The sequence below is a fragment of the Scyliorhinus canicula genome, chromosome 8, assembly GCF_902713615.1.
Source record: "Scyliorhinus canicula chromosome 8, sScyCan1.1, whole genome shotgun sequence".
In the NCBI taxonomy this organism is placed as follows: domain Eukaryota; kingdom Metazoa; phylum Chordata; class Chondrichthyes; order Carcharhiniformes; family Scyliorhinidae; genus Scyliorhinus; species Scyliorhinus canicula.
Window position 1 is genome coordinate 50,135,478 of NC_052153.1, and position 19,787 is coordinate 50,155,264.

General features: G+C 46.3%; 1 protein-coding gene across 2 annotated transcripts in view; it reads right to left on the reverse strand.

Moving 5' to 3' along the window:
• The window catches only part of LOC119970237 (FERM and PDZ domain-containing protein 1), a 178,421-nt gene that overhangs the window by 112,085 nt on the left and 46,549 nt on the right, over positions 1-19,787 (reverse strand). The window contains exon 1 of one of the 2 annotated variants that reach the window (XM_038804526.1): positions 12,999-13,104. The exons of the other annotated variant lie outside the window; for it this stretch is intronic. The gene's annotated coding sequence lies outside the window, so the exon portion shown is untranslated. Of the gene's footprint in view, positions 1-12,998; positions 13,105-19,787 lie in introns of those variants that run through there. 2 annotated transcript variants of the gene reach the window in all.

Consider the following 19,787-nt stretch of genomic DNA (forward strand, 5'->3'; position numbering starts at 1 on the left):
TGTTTCATCACACTTTGTGCAACTTTTAAATGTTGTCTAACCAAAATTTGATACGTAATCCAATAATGTAAGTTCCGATTTCTCACTCACCAATTTTTCCTTAATCAATTTAAGTGGTCCTCTTACTTCATGACCATAAATTAGAAAAGGACTGAATTTGGTTGACTCATTAGTGCATCCCTTATTGCAAACAGTACAATTGGAATTCCTTTATCCCAATCCTCTGGATAATCGTGGCAATAAGCCCTCAACATTGTCTTTAATGTCTGATGCCATCTTTCTAATGCCCCCTGCGATTCTGGATGGTACGCAGTTAATTTAAATTGTTTTATACCGAAGCTATCCATGACTTAAGGTAAAATTCGATCCTTGATCTGATTGTATTTCTGTGGGTAGTCCATATCTAGTAAAGAAGTTAATTAACTCCTCCACAATCTTTTTAGCTGTAATATTGCGTACTGGAATGGCCTCTGGAAACCTAGTAGTCACATCCATTATAGTCAAAAGATATTGATTCCCATTTTTCGTTTTAGGAAGCGGTCCTGCGCAATCAATTAAGACACTTGTAAAAGGTTCCTCAAGTGCTGGGATGGGTATTAAGGGCACTGGTTTTATCGCTGCTTGAAGTTTCTATATCACTTGACATGTGCTACATGATCGACAAAATTTAACTACATCTTTATGTAGTCCAGGCCAATAAAAATGTGTTTTGGATTTTTGCTTGAGTTTTCCTTACTCCCAAATGACCTCCCACTGGTACCTCATGTGCTACTCGCAACACCTCCTTTCTATACCCTACCGGCAATACCACTTGATGAACCTCTGCCCACTTTTCATCCGCCTGCATATGTAAAGGTCTCCATTTTCTCATCAAGACATCATTTTTACGGTAATAACACTCCAAAGTACACTCAGATTCCTCTTCCATGTATGCTTTCTGATACATCCGTTTTATTTCTATATCTTTCTGTTGTAACTCCGCCAATTTTCCTGAATGAAAAATATCCGCATCATCCTCCACCTGTTCTTGTTCTTTTTCAGCCATCTGATCAAAAATCGCTTCTGATTTTTCAACTTCAACCTCACTCTTTGATTTCTCCTCTTGTCTTAACCTGTGACTTTGCGACCTTGTTACTACACAATCCGGAAAAATCCCAGGATATTCGTCCTTTAACACTTCAGTTGTCTGATTTTCCACTGGCTTATCAACCACAGTAGGCATCACTCCCACCTGTGATCCAGCTACATCATTACCCAAGATAAACTGTATTCCTGGACAAGATAGTTTCTCTATTCCTCCTACTACCACTTTGTCACACTTCACTGGACTTTCCAACCTTACCTTATATAATGGAACACTACTCTTCTCACCCTGAATTCCACATATTACCACCCTTTCTGGCAACATTCTTCCCAAACTACATAACTCCTCATCTCTTACCATTAAAGATTGACTAGCTCCTGTATCTCTTAAAATTGTGACTTCTTTACCTGCTCCATCTGATACACATGAGTAAACCTTACCCACGCAAATAAATTCTTTAAAGATATCTGGCACCTTCTTATCAATCACCTCTTGATCAGGTTATACAATCTTTGGCACCTCCTTTGCTTCACCTGGGCTTTCATTTACCATTTAACAAACCCCATTGTCTTATCCTGTTTTACCACATCAGCCTTCCCAGTGCTTTTCGTCAACCACCAACACTGACTTTATATGGCCTAGTTTATTACAGTGCAAACATTTGAAACTTTTCATTTCTCTTCCACCCTCCTGGATTTCTTTTTTAATCTGAGGTACACTCTCCTTATTATCTCCCATCAGATCTCCTTTACCTTTACCAGTTGAGTATTTCTCTTTACCCCAGTTTCTATCCCTCACAGGCTGAAACTGATGTCGGAAACCAAACTTTTATTTATGAACTAATTCAGAATCATCTGCCATTTCTACTGCTAGCCTCACAGTTTTAACCCTCTGCTCTTCCACATGAGTTCTCACTACATCAGGAATTGAATTTTTAAACTCCTCCAAAAGTATAATTTCTCTGAGAGTGTTTGGTCCATTTTAAAAGCCCTTATCCACTTTTCAAAATTACTGTTTGATCCTTTCAAATTCCATGTATGTTTGACCAGGTTCTTTCCTTACATTTCTAAACCTTTGTCTGTAGACTTCAGGCACCAGTTCATATGCACCCAAGATGGATTTTTTCACCTCCTCATACGTCCCAGATACCTCCTCTGGTAGTGATGCAAACACTTCACTAGCCCTGCCTACCAGCTTTGTTTGAATCAGTAATACCCACATGTCCGGTGGCCATTTCATTTGTTTAGCCACCTTCTCAAATGAAATGAAAAAGGCTTCTACCTCCTTCTCATCAAACCTTGGCAATGCTTGGACTCATTTCAATAAATCCCCACCAAGCCGTTGACTATGATGCTCTTTCTCACTATCCTCATCACTATCCTCCAACTGTACATTTCCCTTTATGCCTGCCAATTTTAACTGACTGCCATGTTTCATGGCCATTTTCTGAAGTCCAAACTCTCTCTCTTTTTCCCTATCCTCTCTCTCTTATTTCCTATCCTCTCATTCTTTTTCCCTATCCTCTCGCTCTTTTTCCCTTTCCTCTCGCTCTTTTTTCCTTTCCTCGCTCTCTTTTTCTTTTTCTCTGATCTGTACCTCCCTTTCTCTTTCCTTTTGTTCTGCTGGGGCTATTCTTTCTTTGTTTCTTTCTTCTCCCTCCTTTCCTTTTTCCCTGATCTGTATCTCCTTTTCTCTCTCTTTTTCTCTCATTGCATATTAAAGCTGCTTTAGTTCTTTTTCATGTTCAAGTTGCTTAATCTGCAACTGGATCTTTGCCATTTCCAATGAGTCAGACTGTATCTCAGGCAATTTGAAATGCTCAGCTACCGCGATAAGTACCTCTTCCTTCGTATTCTGTTAGGTAAGGTTAACTGCAATGTTTTTGCCAAATCGAAAAGACTGTTTTTCGTTTCTGTTCGTAAGATACTGCATGTGACCGTCTCCACCACCAAAAACTTCAGAGCCTCTGAAAGAGCCATTGTCCACAACACACTCCCTACTTAAACTGGTATACCACACCTGAAAAGCAACCACAATATGCTCACCCCTCACTGTCTTTAAGTTCACTAAACCAATCCAATAGGTAGACTTTTATCCCCCTCGAGCCCCCAATTTGTTATGGGCAGGGTTGAGACAGCCCCAAAGTGTATCATGGAGTTCACTTGACTGAAAACTTTTAATAGATCGTGGTTATGGGGAGTACACGGGCCTACTCTGCAGGTGTGATGCAACAGAGATCTACAGTACTTTTAAATTAAAACAATGTTTATTTATGAACACAGTTAACACTTTAGAAACTCACAGTAAATGTCTTAACAACTATCAACAGCAATAATCCCCCCAAAGAATACAGTACTCTATAAGTAGCCCTTAATCCTTCCTTGCAACATCCATAAGACAAAAAAAATCTTTTTGCAGAAAGACATCAGGTTTAACTTCTCTACAGAAACAGGTATTATTTTATAAACACCCATTTCTTAACATGACAGTAGCACATTTTCAGTGCCAGCACTGAAGTGTCAGCACAGGTTATGAGCTCAAATCCCCGGAGTGGGAGTTGAACCTTCAACAGACACAGCAGCACCTAATGATCAAATCTTGCAATTACATTGTAACTGTAGGGATCCTATGTAAAAAAAAAACACAATATACAATGCGAACGGCCTTTGAGGCAAAAGTCCGCACATGCGCCGGAGCATCAGCGACTGCTGACTTCATCCCGACGCATGCTCAGGGGAGGGGTCTCTTCTGCTTCCGCCATGGTGGAGCCCATGGTGAAGGAAGAAGAAAAAGAGTGCCCCCATGGCACAGGCCCGCCCGCCGATCGGTGGGCCCCGATCGCGGGCCAGGCCACTGTGGGGGCAACCCCCAAGGCCAGATCGCCCCGCGCCCCCACCAGGACCCCAGCGCCCGCCCGCGCCGCCAATCCCGCCGGCACCAGAGGTGGTTTAATCCACGCTGGCGGAAAAGGCCTATCAGCGGCGGAACTTCGGTGCATCGCCTGGCGTGGCGTGATTCCCGCCGATTCCCGGGTGGCGGAGAATTCGGGACACGGCGGGGGCGGGATTGACGCCGGCCCTGGCCGATGGGGTCGGAGAATTCCGCCCGAGGTCTGATAACAAAAGTGGTACATTCAGTCGACCATCTGATCGATTTGGACTGATGACCTGTTGGTAATTCACCACACTATCCCAGTGAAGACTGAGTACAGACTCAATTTGTGGACTGTAAAAAGTTTTTTAAAAATTGTTAACTAGTACTCAATTACTTGTAATGAACAGACAATGATAGAACATAGAACGATACAGCGCAGTACAGGCCCTTCGGCCCTCAATGTTGCACCGACATGGAAAAAAACTAAAGGCAATCTAACCTACACTATGCCCTTATCATCCATATGCTTATCCAATAAACTTCTAAATGCCATCAATGTTGGCGAGTTCACTACTGTTGCAGGTAGGGCATTCCACGGCCTCACCACACTTTGCGTAAAAAACCCACCTCTGACCTCTGTCCTATATCTATTACCCCTCAATTTAAGGCTATGTCCCCTCGTGATAGCCACCTCCATCCGCGGGAGAAGGCTCTCGCTGTCCACCCTATCTAACCCTCTGATCATTTTGTATGCCTCTATTAGGTCACCTCTTAACCTTCTTCTCTCTAACGAAAACAACCTCAAGTCCATCAGCCTTTCCTCATAAGATTTTCCCTCCATACCAGGCAACATCCTGGTAAATCTCCTCTGCACCCGTTCCAAAGCTTCCACGTCCTTCCTATAATGAGGCGACCAGAACTGTACGCAATACTCCAAATGCGGCCGTACTAGAGTTTTGTACAACTGCAACATGACCTCATGGCTCCGGAACTCAATCCCTCTACCAATAAAGGCCATCACACCATAGGCCTTCTTCACAACCCTATCAACCTGGGTGGCAACTTTCAGGGATCTATGTACATGGACACCGAGATCCCTCTGCTCATCCACACTACCAAGAATTTTACCATTAGCCAAATATTCCACATTCCTGTTATTCTTTCCAAAGTGAATCACCTCACACTTCTCTACGTTAAACTCCATTTGCCACCTCTCAGCCCAGCTCTGCAGCTTATCTATGTCCCTCTGTAACCTGCAACATCCTTCCGCACTGTCTACAACTCCACCGACTTTAGTGTCGTCTGCAAATTTACTTACCCATCCTTCTGCTCCCTCCTCTAGGTCATTTATAAAAATGACAAACAGCAACGGCCCCAGAACAGATCCTTGTGGTATGCCACTCGTAACTGAACTCCATTCTGAACATTTCCCATCAACCACCACTCTCTGTCTTCTTTCAACTAGCCAATTTCTGATCCACATCTCTAAATCACCCTCAATCCCCAGCCTCCGTATTTTCTGCAATAGCCGACCGTGGGGAACCTTATCAAACGCTTTACTGAAATCCATATACACCACATCAACTGCTTTACCCTCGTCCACCTGTTCAGTCACCTTCTCAAATAACTCGATAAGGTTTGTGAGGCATGACCTACCCTTCACAAAACCATGCTGACTATCCCTAATCATATTATTCCTATCTAGATGATTATAAATCGTATCTTTTATAATCCTCTCCAAGACTTTACCCACCACAGATGTTAGGCTCACCGGCCTATAGTTACCGGGGTTATCTCTACTCCCCTTCTTGAACAAAGGGACCACATTTGCTATCCTCCAGTCCTCTGGCACTATTCCTGTAGCCAATGATGACCTAAAAATCAAAGCCAAAGGCTCAGCAATCTCTTCCCTGGCTTCCCAGAGAATCCTAGGATAAATCCCATCAGGCCCCGGGGACTTATCTATTTTCACCTTGTCCAGAATTGCCAACACTTCTTCCCTACTCACCTCAATGCCATCTATTCTAATAGCCTGGGTCTCAGCATTCTCCTCCACAATGTTATCTTTTTCCTGAGTGAATACTGACAAAACGTATTCATTTAGTATCTCGCTTATCTCCTCAGCCTCCACACACAACTTCCCACCACTGTCCTTGACTGGCCCTACTCTTACCCTAGTCATTCTTTTATTCCTGACATACCTATAGAAAGCTTTTGGGTTTTCCTTGATCCTACCTGCCAAAGACTTCTCATGTCCCCTCCTTGCTCGTCTTAGCTCTCTCTTTAGATCCTTCCTCGCTTCCCTGTAACTATCAAGCGCCCCAACTGAAACTTCACGCCTCATCTTCACATAGGCCTCCTTTTTCCTCTTAACAAGGGATTCCACTTCTTTGGTAAACCACGGTTCCCTCGCTCTACCCTTTCCTCCCTGTCTGACTGGTACGTACTGATCAAGAACACGCAATAGCTGTTCCTTGAACAAGCTCCACATATCCAGTGTGCCCAACCCTTGCAGCCTACTTCTCCAACCTACACATCCTAAGTCATGTCTCATGGCATCATAATTGCCCTTCCCCCAGCTATAACTTTTGCCCTGCGGGGTATACTTATCCCTTTCCATCACTAATGTAAAGGTCACCGAATTGTGGTCACTGTCTCCAAAGTGTTCACTTACCTCCAGATCTAACACCTGGCCTGGTTCATTACCCAAAACCAAATCCAAAGTGGCCTCACCTCTTGTTGGCCTGTCAACATATTGTGTCAGAAAACCCTCCTGCACACATTGTACAAAGAACGACCCATCCAATGTACTCGAACTATATCTTTTCCAGTCAATATTAGGAAAGTTAAAGTCTCCCATAACAACTACCCTGTTACTTTCGCTCTTTTCCAGAATCATCTTCGCCATCCTTTCCTCTACATCTCTAGAACTATTAGGTGGCCTATAGAAAACTCCCAGCAGGGTGACCTCTCCTTTCCTGTTTCTAACCTCAGCCCATACTACCTCGGAAGAAGAGTCCCCATCTTGCACCCTTTCTGCCACCGTAATACTGTCCTTGACTAGCAGCGCCACACCTCCCCCTCTTTTGCCCCCTTCTCTGACTTTACTAAAGCACCTAAACCCCGGAACCTGCAACAACCATTCCTGTCCCTGCTCTATCCATGTCTCTGAAATGGCCACAACATCGAAGTCCCAGGTACCAACCCATGCTGCCAGTTCCCCTACCTTATTTCGTATACTCCTGGCATTGAAATAGACACACTTCAAACCACCTACCTGAACACTGCCGCCCTCCTGCGAAGTCAAATCTGTGCTCCTGACCTCTCTACTCTCAATCTCTCGCACCCCAAAACTACAATCCAGGTTCCCATGCCCCTGCTGAATTAGTTTAAACCCCCCAAATGATGTTGACATATGTTTGTAGAAATCTCCAAACATCTTTGGAAAAAAAGGGAGATGTCACGATATGTATATTGACTGGGATGTAAAGGATTAACAAGTTAAGATTAGATAATGAGAGGATTAGATGGTGAAATGAAATGAAAATCGCTTATTGTCACGAGTAGGCTTCAATGAAGTTACTGTGAAAAGCCCCTAGTCGCCACATTCCGGCGCCTGTCCGGGGAGGCTGATACGGGAATCGAACCGTGCTGCTGGCCTGCTTGGTCTGCTTTAAAAGCCAGCGATTTAGCCTGGTGAGCTAAACCAACCCCTGATGTATGAGAGAGACCAGTTGTATACTTGAGTGTTCTGTAAATTAGAGATAGCATAGTTTTATACAATAACCTTCGACTTTAACCTCTACTAGGGACTTTTCACAGTAACTTCATTTGAAGCCTACTTGTGACAATAAGTGATTTTCATTTCATTTAGGACTGTAAACGAATCTTAGTTAGTAGTGTAAATACATTAATAGTTTTGTTTGTTAACAAAGCATTGTGTTCTTTATTCAATGCTACGCAACCGAGCCATCCAGGTAAAGCTGAATAGAGAAAACGACAGGGGGGAGTGTGATGTGATGTGTACAGGGCAGAGTGTGATGTGATCTGATGTGCACAGCGGGGAGTGTGATGTGGCACAATGTGTAAGGAATGTGATGTGATGTTACGGGGGTGGACTATATATGTTAATGGTGACTATGGACGATTCCTGATTCTTTTTTTTAATTTGATGTTTATGTTGTCATGCGGGCTGTTGTTTGGGGGTTGGTGGGAGGATGGGATTGTTGTTGTTAATAAGAGGATTAAACATTGTATTCGTTACCGTTTACTGTTTGTTGGTGGGTGTAAATTTTGAAGAAAATGTGAAAAAGCAGAATAAAAACATTTTTTTTAAAAGTATAGAGGGCAGAGGCAGCAGGGGGAGTTGGCGTTGCCGAACCTGCTTCATTATTATTGGACGGCGAATGTGGGTAAGGTGCGGCGGTGGTGGGAAAAAATCTGTACAGACTGTATAATAGATTGCTGAGAAGTATGTTTTCCGGGGTGTTTATTTGTTGTAACCTGTTTTGATACATGTTTGTAATTAAATACATTTTTTAAAATGATGATGCAACCATCAATTCACACGAAACCAGGAGTAGACGTAAACTGGCAATATCAAGACTAGGGCTGACAAGTGGCAAGTAACATTCATGCCATTCAAGTACCAGGTAATGTCCATCTCCGACAAAAGAGAATCTAACCATCACCCCTTGACATTCAATTATATTATTAATGCTGAATCTTGCAGAATCTTACACTATCAACATCCTGGGAGTTACCATTGACCAGAAACTGAATTAGACTAACCACATAAATATAGTAGCTACAAGAGCAGATCAGAGCAAGTAATTCATTTCCTGGCTTTCCAAAGTCTGTCCACCATCTACATGGCTCAAGTTAGGAGTGCGATGGAATACTCTCCACTTGCCTAGATGAGTGCAGCTCCAACATTTAAGAACAATAAGAAGTCTTACAACGGCAGGTTAAAGTCCAACAGGTTTGTTTCAAATCACGAGCTTTCATAGCACTGCTCCTTCCTAGGTTCATCTCCACATCAAGGCTAACATTTATAAAGATCAACACCATCCAGGACAATGCAGACCGTTTGATTGGCACCCCATCCACAAATATTCACTCCCTCCACCACCAATGCACAGGAGCAGCAGTGTGTACCATCTACAAGATGCAATGCAGGAGAACTCATCAAGTCTCCAACAGCTCTTTCCAAATCCACAACTGCTACTATCCAGCAGGACAATGGCAGCAGACGCATGGGAGAACGTCCACCTGCATGTTCCCTTCCAAGCCACACACCATCCTGACTTGGAAATATATTGGCATTTCTTCACTGTCACTGGATCAAAATCCTGGAACTCCCTCCTTAACAGCACAGTGGGTGTACTTACACCACATGGACTAGAGCGGCTTAAGTAGGCAGCTTACCACCCAAGGGCAATTCGAACAAACATAAGAATCTAAGAAATCGGAGCAGAAGTAAGCAATTTAGCCCCTTGAGTCTGTTCCACCATTCAATACGGTCATAGTTGGGCAGCACGGTGGCCTAGTGGTTAGCACAACCGCCTCACGGCACTGAGGTCCCAGGTTCGATCCCGGCTCTGGGTCACTGTCCATGTGGAGTTTGCACATTCTCCCCGTGTCTGCGTGGGTTTCGCCCCCACAACCCAAAAATGTGCAGAGTAGGTGGATTGGCCATGCTAAATTGCCCCTTAATTGGAAAAAATAATTGGGTAATCTAAATTTATATAAAAAATAAATTAAAATTTTTTTTTTTAAAATACGGTCATAGTTGGTCTCATCTCGGCCTCATCTCAACTTTCCTGCACACTCCCCATAACCCTTCATCCCGCCACTAACCCTTCATCCCGCCACTAAATAAAAACCTATCTATCTCCTCCTTAAATTTGATTAGTGTTCTGGCGTCCATTACACTCTGGGGTAGAGAATTCCACAGATTCACAACCCTTTGAGTGAAGTAATTCCTCCTCCTTTCTGTTTTAACTCTGCCACCCCGTAGCCTAATACTATGGCCTCTCGTTCTAGAATGTCCCACAAGGGGAGACACCCACTCTATGACTATCCTGTCTCCGGCACGGGGGCACTCAGGTCCCTCTGCACCAAAACATTTTGAAGTTTCTCCCCATTTAGATAATGAGTTGCCTTTTTATTCCTCCAACCAAAATGGATAACCTCACAATATCCACATTAAATTCCATCTGCCAAATATTGTCCCACTCACCTAACCTATCCATATACATTTGTAAATTTCTTATTTCCTCATTGTAACTTGCTTTCCCACCTATAATGTCTGTGTGGGGTTTGGACGTTCTCCCCTTGCCTGCGTGGATTTCCTCCGGTTTGCTCCAACAGTCCAGAGATGTGGAGGTTAGATACATTGCCCATGATAAATTGCCCCTCAGTGTCCAAGATGTGCAGGTTAGGTTGGTAGGCTATGATCAATGCTCGGAGTTGAGGTGATTGGGCGGGGTAGTGAGCCTAGGTCGGTGCAGACCCAAAGGCCAAGTTCTAATTTAGCGTAATCTGCTAATGCTAGCCACTGTGCCCCCGTGCCGCCAATTAGTAACAGCGTGTTTAGTTACAGCTTGTCAACCAATAAAAGACCTATTTATTCCCACCCTCTGCTTTCTGTTGTTAGCCAATCCTCTATCCAAGCTAATATATTACTCCCAATGCCATGTGATCTTACCTTGTGTAGTGACATTTTATGCGGCACCTCATCAAATGCCTTCTAGAAGTCCAGATATATTACATCTACATTATCCACTTTGCTTGTTCCGTTTTTGAAGAACTCCAGCAAATTAGTCAAACATGATTTAACCATATAAAACCATCCTGACTCTAATAGGTTGCATTTTAATTTTCCAAATGTCCCATTACTACTTCCTCAATAATGGGTTCCAAATGTTTCCCAATGATAGACGTAAAACTAACTGGTCTATAGTTTCCTACTTTCTGCTTTTCCCCCTTTTTGAACAGGTGTTACATTAGCCTTTTTCCAATCCACTGGAACATTTCCTGCATCCAGGAAATTTTGAAATATTATAAACAATGGATTCTCTATTTCTGCTGCCACTTGCTTTAAGAATGTAGGATGTAGGCCATCAGGCCTTGGGGACCTATCTGCTTTTATTCCCAATAGTTTGCTCAGTGCTTTTCCCTAGTGATGGCGATTACTTTAAGTTCCTCATTTTCAACAACATCTGCGTTACCTGCTATGAGATGGTTCTAATGTCCTCCACTATGAAAACCAAGGCAAAATATTGATTTGACATCTCTGCATTTCTGTGTTCCCCATTATTAACTCCCCAGGCTTGTCCTCTAAGGGACCAATGTTGACTTTAGCTACTCCCTGACTTTTTCTATACTGGTGGAATGTTTTGCTATCCATTTTTCTATTAGATTTCTTTCATAATTTACCACGGCTCTTTTTGTTACATTTTTAGGAACGCTTTGTTGGGCTTTAAAAGTTTCCCAATCCTCCAGCTTGCCACTGACCTTCACAATATGGGTTTGCCTTTATGTTATCTTTAACCTCCTTGCTTAGCCATAGAACATAGAACATAGAACAGTACAGCACAGAACAGGCCCTTCGGCCCTCGATGTTGTGCCGAACAATGGTCACCCCACTCAAACCCACGTATCCACCCTATACCCGTAACCCAACAACCCCCCCCCTTAACAACATGGCCAATCCACCTAACCCATGGATGCATTATCGTCGTCCCCCTTACAATTATTCTTCCTCTCTGGAATATATTTTAGTTGGGAAGAATGGAATATCTCCTTCAGTGTTTGCTCTTAAGTAATGGATTAAGAGACATTCCAATTGGTTGTCTCATTTATGTTAAGTATCCACTTATTGACACTGATATGTAAAGGGGCTTCACGTGGCCTTTGTGTCAGGTGATGTGATGATCGAGTTTTGTGCCGAGTCTGTTAAAGTAAAATAAAGGTGTTTGAGGAAAAGGAGCAGAACCTTTGACTCTTTAAACAACAGCAGCTAAACGTCAAACATCTGCCACTGCTCATCAACTGTTGTACCTTTTAGTCTTTCTTCTTAGCCCACTTGGGCCAAATCTGACCTCATGCCTTAACACCACAACACTAGTGTGGGACTCGTGTTTATTTCCTTCAAACCAAATTTGAAATTCAAGCATGCAATGATCATTCTTCCTCTTCATTAATTAATCCCATCTCATTACACAATACATGGGCAGCACGGTAGCATAGTGATTAGCACAATTGCTTCACAGTTTCAGGGTCCCAGGTTCGATTCCTGGCTTGGGTCACTGTCTGTGTGGAGTCTGCACATCCTCCCCTTGTGTGCGTGGGTTTCCTCCGGGTCCTCCGGTTTCCTCCCACAGTCCAAAGACGTGCAGGTTAGGTGGATTGGCCATGATAAATTGCCCTTAGTGTCCAAAATTGCCCTGAGTGATGGGTGGGGTTACTCAGTTACGGGGATAGGGTGGAGGTGTACGGTTGGTAGGGGTGCTCTTTCCAAGAGCCGGTGCAGACCCAATAGGCCGAATGGCCTCCTTCTCCACTGTAAATGCTATGAAATCTATTCTATAAAGCAGCCTGTTCCCTAGTTGGGTTCATATAAAAGCACAGGAGACCTGAGATGGTGAATCAAAATGGCAGTTTACTTTTAGTCAGAAGAAAAGGCCTCAACTCAGAACGCAGCACAAAGTTCCCAACCGGGACTATTGATCATGCCAGTCCCAATCTAGGCCAGCTTTAAAGGGTTGATTCTATGAGCTCCAGCGGCCGTCTTTTCAATGAGGGGAATTTGAGGTTGTCTGTAGTCTTCCAGCCAGAAGCGGCAGCAGTGAACAGGTCATACGCCCTCCGCGTACACTTGACGTCAAGCACCCTGTATATACATGTTCTTTGCGCCAAATCACAGAGGAAGGCTTCTTCCATTTTCTAGCTGCTGGCAAGCAAGGCAAGATGACTGTGAAGATGGATCATTTTCTTATAAGTAAGAGACGGCCAGAGACACAAATAGGCAGTGTACCTTGAACATGATCTCACAGCTGAATCTGCTGGAGAGAACTTTCTCAGGAGAGTCCGAGGCAGGATAGAGCAGTACTAACGTTAGCTCCATAGAGAGCTTCAGGGCCTCTGGTTAACAGCCTACAAAGAAGAAACTGAACTCAGGAACAAAGCAGTATAAAGATGATTTCTAGAGTTATGGTTTTGTCAATTGTGCCAATAAGGATACAAAGCCCATTTGTGTTATAAGCAGGGAAGTACTGGCAAATGAGAGGAGAAGTTTCAGATTTTGAAAGAGAAGTGGTGGGTGAAAAATTCCTTCTCAGGTTGAGGTTGAGACCCCAGAGTCAGTTATTAACTTACAGCTGACTCCCGTCGACTTCTTTGGGGAAAATTAACCGACTGATCAAGGAGATCCTACGGGTAGATAGGGGGTATGCAGTGACCCCAGGAGCGGAACTGTTAAGGGAGCTGCAGGCTGAGTTTGGGGTACTGTCCACGGGCAAGGCAGTGGAGCAGCTTGGAAAGGTGAGGGGGCGCTCTATTAATATGGAGAGAAGGCCAGCAGAATGCTAGCACAGCAGTTGAGGAAGAAGGAGGCGGCCAGGGGAATTGACAAGGTGGTCGACGGAGATGGGAACCTGGTAGGGGACTCGGCTGGGCTAAACAGGGCATTTAGGGACTTTTATAGCAAACTCTATCGCCTGGAACCCCCCACGGGGCCCGAGGAGATGAAATGCTTTCTGGACGGGTTGACTTTCCCAAGGGTGGGTAGGGAGCTGGTGGGCGAGTTGGGGGCTCCGATTAGGGCTGAAGAAATATCTGAGGGCATGAAGGCAATGCAGTTGGGCAAAACTCCGGGGCCGGATGGGTTCCCGGTGGCATTTTACAAGACATTTTCGGGGATATTAGGGCCGTTGCTGGTTAAGGTTTTTAACGAGGCGAGGGATAGAGGGGTGCTGCCCCCGACGATGGCACAGAACACCATCTCATTAATATTGAAGCGGGACAAGAACTCGGAGCTATGTGGGTCCCACAGGCCCATCTCGCTGCTCAATGTGGACGCTACGTTGCTGCCAAAGTGTTGGCCTCCAGGATTGAAGATTGTGTGCCAGAGGTGATTATGGAGGACCAAACCAGATTTATCAAGGGTAGGCAGTTGGTAGACAATATAAGAAGGCTGCTTAATGTGATTATGATGCCCCCGGAGAGAAGGGAAGTTGAGGTAGTTGTGGCCATGGACGCAGAGGAGGCGTTTGACTGGGTAGAGTGGGACTATCTATGGGAGGTGCTGTGACGGTTTGGGTTTGGTAAGGGCTGGGTCAGGCTGTTGTACCAGGCCCCGGACGCCAGTGTAAGGACGAATAAGACGACCTCGGACTATTTTAGGTTGCACCGGGGGACAAGACAAGGATGTCCCCTTTCCCCACTGCTGTCTGCGTTAGCCATAGAGCCGCTGGTAATTGCTTTGAGAGCTTCCAGGGGCTGGAGAGGGCTGGAGCATAGGGTATCACTGTATGCAGATGACTTACTCAGATATGTAGCAGATCCAGTGGCAGGGATGAGGGAGATTATGGCAATTCTGGGGGAATTCGGCCGGTTTTCGGGATACAAATTGAATATGACGAAGAGTGAGATGTATGTAGTCCAGACAAGAGGTCAGGAGGGCCAGCTGGGGGAGTTACCGTTCAGGTTAGTGGGAGACAATTTAAGATATCTGGGGGTGCAAGTGGAGTGCGACTGGGGCCGGTTACACAAGTTGAACTTGTCCCGGCTGGTTGAACAGATGAGGGGCGAGTTTCGGAGATGGGATGCGCTCCCGCTGTCACTGGCGGGGAGGGTGTAGACGGTTAACATGACGATATTGCTGCGATTTTTATTTGGTTCCAATGCCTCACGATTTTCATCCCGCTGTCTTTTTTTAAGAGGATCACCAAAATTATTTTGGGCTTTGTTTGGGCGGGTAAGTCCCGACGGGTGAAAAAAGTGATGCTCGAGAGGAATCGGGGGGAGCGGGGCTGGCCCTGTCAAATTTTAGTAATTATTACTGGGCGGCCAACATTGCGATGACAAGGAAGTGGGTGGTGGGGATGAGGGCGGCTTGGGAGCGGATGGAGGTAGCCACATGCAGGGACACCAGCTTGGGGGCGCTGATAATGACACCGTTGGCATTCCCGCCGGCGAGATATTCTACCAGTCCCGTGGTGATGGCGGCCCTGAGGATCTGGGGTCAGTGGAGGAGGTACGTTGGTGCAGTGGGTGCATCGTTTTAGTCCCCAATATGTGACAACCATCGGTTCACTCCTGGGAGCCTAGATGGGGGATTTCGGGTATGGTAAAGGGCGGGAATTGAGAAGATGGGGCCCTGTTTCTGGAAGGGAGCTTCCCCAGCTTGAGGGTGCTGGAGGAGAAGTTTGGGGTTGGCAGGAGGGAATGATTTTAGATATCGTCAGGTGCGGGACTTTCTGCGCAGGCAGGTATCATCCTTCCCACTCCTGTCACTAAGAAGAATTCAAGATAGGGTAGTGCTCCAGGAGGGAATGGGTGGGGGAGGGGAGCATCTCGGACATCTACAAAGAATTAATGGGGGTGGAGGAGACGCATACAGAGGAGCTGAAGCATAAGTGGGAGGAGGAACTGGGGGTTGAGATGGAGGACGGCCTATGGGCGGAGGCGTTGAGCTGGGTCAACGCGACCGCTACATGCGCAAGGCTCAGCTTGATCCAGTTTAAGGTGGTGCACCGGGCGCACATGACAGTGACCCGGATGAGTAGATTTTTTGGGGTGGAAGACAAGTGTGTCAGGTGTGTGGGTGGACCAGTGAACCATGTCCACATGTTCTGGGCATGCCCAAAACTTAGGGGATATTGGCAGGGGTTCGCGGATGTCATGTCCAGGATATTGAAGACAAGGGTGAAAATGAGTCCAGGGGTAGTGATCTTTGGTGTGTTGGAGGACCTGGGCGTTCAGGAGGAGGGAGAGGCAGATGTTCTGGCCTTTTCCTCCTTGGTAACCCGGCGACGGATACTACTGGCTTGGAGGGAGTCTAGGCCTCCGACATGGCGAGCTTTCTCGGCCTGGAAAAGATCAAGCTCGCCTTGTGAGGGTCGGTGTCAGGGTTCGCCCGGAGGTGGGAACCATTCATTGACTTATTTGCGGAGAGTTAATCATCAGCGGGGAGGGGGGGAGGCTAGGGTAGTATAGAGTAGGGGTTTAAATAGGCGGGCCTTGGAGGGACGGATGTCGGCGGTTGCTTATTGATTACTGTTCTTTGTACTCTATTGTTCTTGTACTGTGGTTGTTTGTTATGCTAAAAATACCTCAAATACAATTGTTTGTTAAAAATAAATTTTAAACTGACAGCTGACTCCAAATGAAAAACTATGCTGCTATACCTGAACCGTGATGCCACATTAAAAACAGGCCAAAACCATATGAGGCTGCCAGCATTCTGGAGCAGCATCTCCCAGGAGTATCCAATGCTGAGTAAAACAAACATTTTGTTGCCATTGCCCTTCACGATGACCTACATGTACGAGGTTGGATTTTCCATTTTCACAAAGATGAAGGCAGCACAAAGGAACCAGCTGAACTCTGCCCTCTCCTTCTGATAATTTGATTGGAGTGAGATTGTGAGAACCAAGCAGGCTCCCCTTTCACATTAAAGATCAGCAAACGTGGCATGTGTCGCGGATGTCGGCCAGCGTGGGTCCCAAAGGTTGACCGGTTGGCAAAAGTGGGTCCTGGGAAAAACACTGCTGTAAGGCATCTGCCATCTAATTTAAGGCATCAGCCATATTGGCATCCAAACTCTGTGCAGCCTATGTGGACACATTTCATTGCCAGGATTCCACAAAGGAAATCAAAGACATTCTCACAATGACCTGGTAAATCAGTCCACTAATGTTCAAGCTACATGCCTCTATCGTCTTTGCTGCTATGCAGAGTGAGCATGGCAGCACTGCCTGGACCTCAGGTTTGTGGCTAATCTGAGGCTCTATTATTATCCTTTTCATCGGTGGCTCCCAGGGTTCAGCATTTGCATCCCGCCAAGCAGAGCTTCAGAGGAGTTTTGTCCTCTGACAAGGATTCTCGACTACTGTCTCTTTCTGCTCACCTCTGCTCAGTTCATCTGAAACCAGAGACCACCGGACCTATGTGTGTCTTTACCAGATTAATACGGTACATTCCATGAGAGTTTCTGTCAGGCAACTATATCACATTGCATAAGGGATGTGGTGAATGAAAATGGTGGGTGGATGTGGCGCTAACAATTGCACACAAAGACACGATTCGGTGCAAGAGAGGCTTTATTACAGTGAGATGCTATTCCTTCGGCTGCAGCTGTAGAATGGCATCTCAGGGAAACTTATGAATATTTATACTGCTCCCTGTGGGCGGAGCTAGCCGGCAGGGGCTTACCGGAAAACCTGTAATACAGGTACTGTCATACATCCCCTAATGCAAGCACACACATATATACAGTGGTAGAGATCACCACATTCACCCCCTGTAAAAAAATGAGTCCGGCGGGGGTGGCATGAAACTATAATACATAAACGTGATCTATTTACAGAGGGGGGGGGGGGAATGAATCAAATGTCCATCGGGCAACCCGGTGCCCGTCACAGGTTGAGTCGGACCGGCGGTCGGACGTTCCGTTGTGAGCGACGCAGCAGTGGTGGGGACGTCTGCACGGGCGGTGTCGGCGTCGTAGGTGCTGGCAGTGTTGGTGCTGGCCAGTGGCCCACATGTCCTCTAGTGTGGGCAGGGGAACGAGGGATGGACCTGGTGGGGCTGAAGTCGGGGGCGCCGGGGAAAAGGAGGGTGGCGCGTGGGTAGGGAGGAGTGCGGGCATGGGATCGGCACCCGAGGGCGCCAGATCCCTGAGCGAGACTGTATCCTGGCGGCCATCGGGGAACTCCACGTAGGCATATTGGGGGTTCGCGTGGAGCAGGTGAACCTTGTCCACCAGAGGGTCTGCCTTGTGGAGCCTGACATGCCTACAAAGAAGGACCGGCCCTGGAGCTGCGAGCCAAGTCGGGAGCGACAGCCCGGATGTAGACTCCTAGGGAAGGCAAAAACACGTTCATGGGGTGTATTGTTAGTTGCGGTGCACAGCAGTGACCGAATGGAATGGAGCACGTCAGGGAGGACCTGCTGCCAGCTAGCGGCTGGGAGGTTCCTGGACCATAGGGCCAGCTGGACGGCCCTCCATACCTGCCTGTTTCCCCGGGGGTTGTAGCTGGTCGTCCTGCTGGAGGCGATACCCCTGCTGAGCAGGAACTGACGCAGCTCATCACTCATGAACGAGGATCCCCTGTCACTGTGGATATAGTCGGGAAAACCGAACAGAGCGAAAATGGAATCAAGGGCCTTGATGACGGTGGCAGACGTCATATCCGGGCATGGGATGGCGAAGGAGAACCTAGAGAATTCATCGACCACACTAAGGATGTAGGTGTTGCGGTCGGTGGAGAGGAGGGGCCCTTTGAAATCCACACTGAGGCGTTCAAAGGGGCGGGACGCTTTCACCAGGCGCGTGCGGTCTGGCTGGTAGAAGTGCGGCTTGCACTCCGCGCAGACCTGGCAGTCTCTGGTGACTGTCCGTACTTCCTTGACGGAGTAGGGCAGATTGGGGGCTTTGACCAGATGGTACAACCGAGTGACCCCCGGAATAGCATCTCACTGTAATAAGTTGTGGCGCTAACAATTGCACACAAAGATTCGATTCGGTACAAGAGAGGCTTTATTACAGTGAGATGCTATTCCTTCGGCTGCAGCTGTAGAATGGCATCTCAGGGAAACTTATGAATATTTATACTGCTCCCTGTGGGCGGAGCTAGCCGGCAGGGGCTTACCGGAAAACCTGTAATACAGGTACTGTCATACATCCCCTAATGCAAGCACACACATATATACAGTGGTAGATCACCACAGTGGATAAATGGCGAGGTGAGGATGTTTCTATAAAGTGAATGGCTTTAAACCGAATTGGGTATGGTGAGTGAGGCAATGGGGTACACTTGACAAGATAGGAGTGAAATGGTTGACGTGTGCATTACTGGATGTAAGCGAATCTGCAATTGTACACACCATTCCTGGCCTAGGTCATTGCACTCCTTCCAGCACTGGTTCCCAGTACAAGACAGAATACTCCTCCTGATCTCCTCAGCCACCTCTAAATCTGACTTTCTTTAGAGAGCAACAGTTCTTCCTTGAGTTGCTGAAAAAGATTATTTCCTCCTGCTCCTTACAGCATGCAGCAAAAACATCAAGTCAGGCATCATTAAAGTAGGTCTTGTTCTCAGCCCATCTTGTACATTTGTTATCTCTTCCCCAAAATTTCCAACTCCTCACAGTCCATCTTGGAATTGGCCCTTTTGATGGTCATGTTGACATTGTGTCATGCAAGTGCACACCAGATGCAAAACGCTAAGTAAAATGATAATTAGGTATCCAGGTTAGAATTGGACATTCTGACATGCTCATTCTAAAAAGTCTTTCCGGTTTCATACCGGGGTAGCATGGTAGCACAGTGGTTAGCACAGTTGCTTCACCGCTCCAGGGTCCCAGGTTCAATTCCCGGTTTGGTCACTGTCTGTTTGGAGTCTGCACGTTCTCCGTGTGGCTGCGTGGGTTTCCTCTGGGTGCTCCGGTTTCCTCCCACAGTCCAAAGATGTGCAGGTTAGGTGGATTGACCATGCTAAATTGCCCTTATTGTCCAAAAGAGGTTAGGTGGGGTTACTGGGTTGCGGGGATAGGGTGGAGGTGTGCGCTTAGGTAGGGTGCTCTTTCCGAGGGCCGGTGC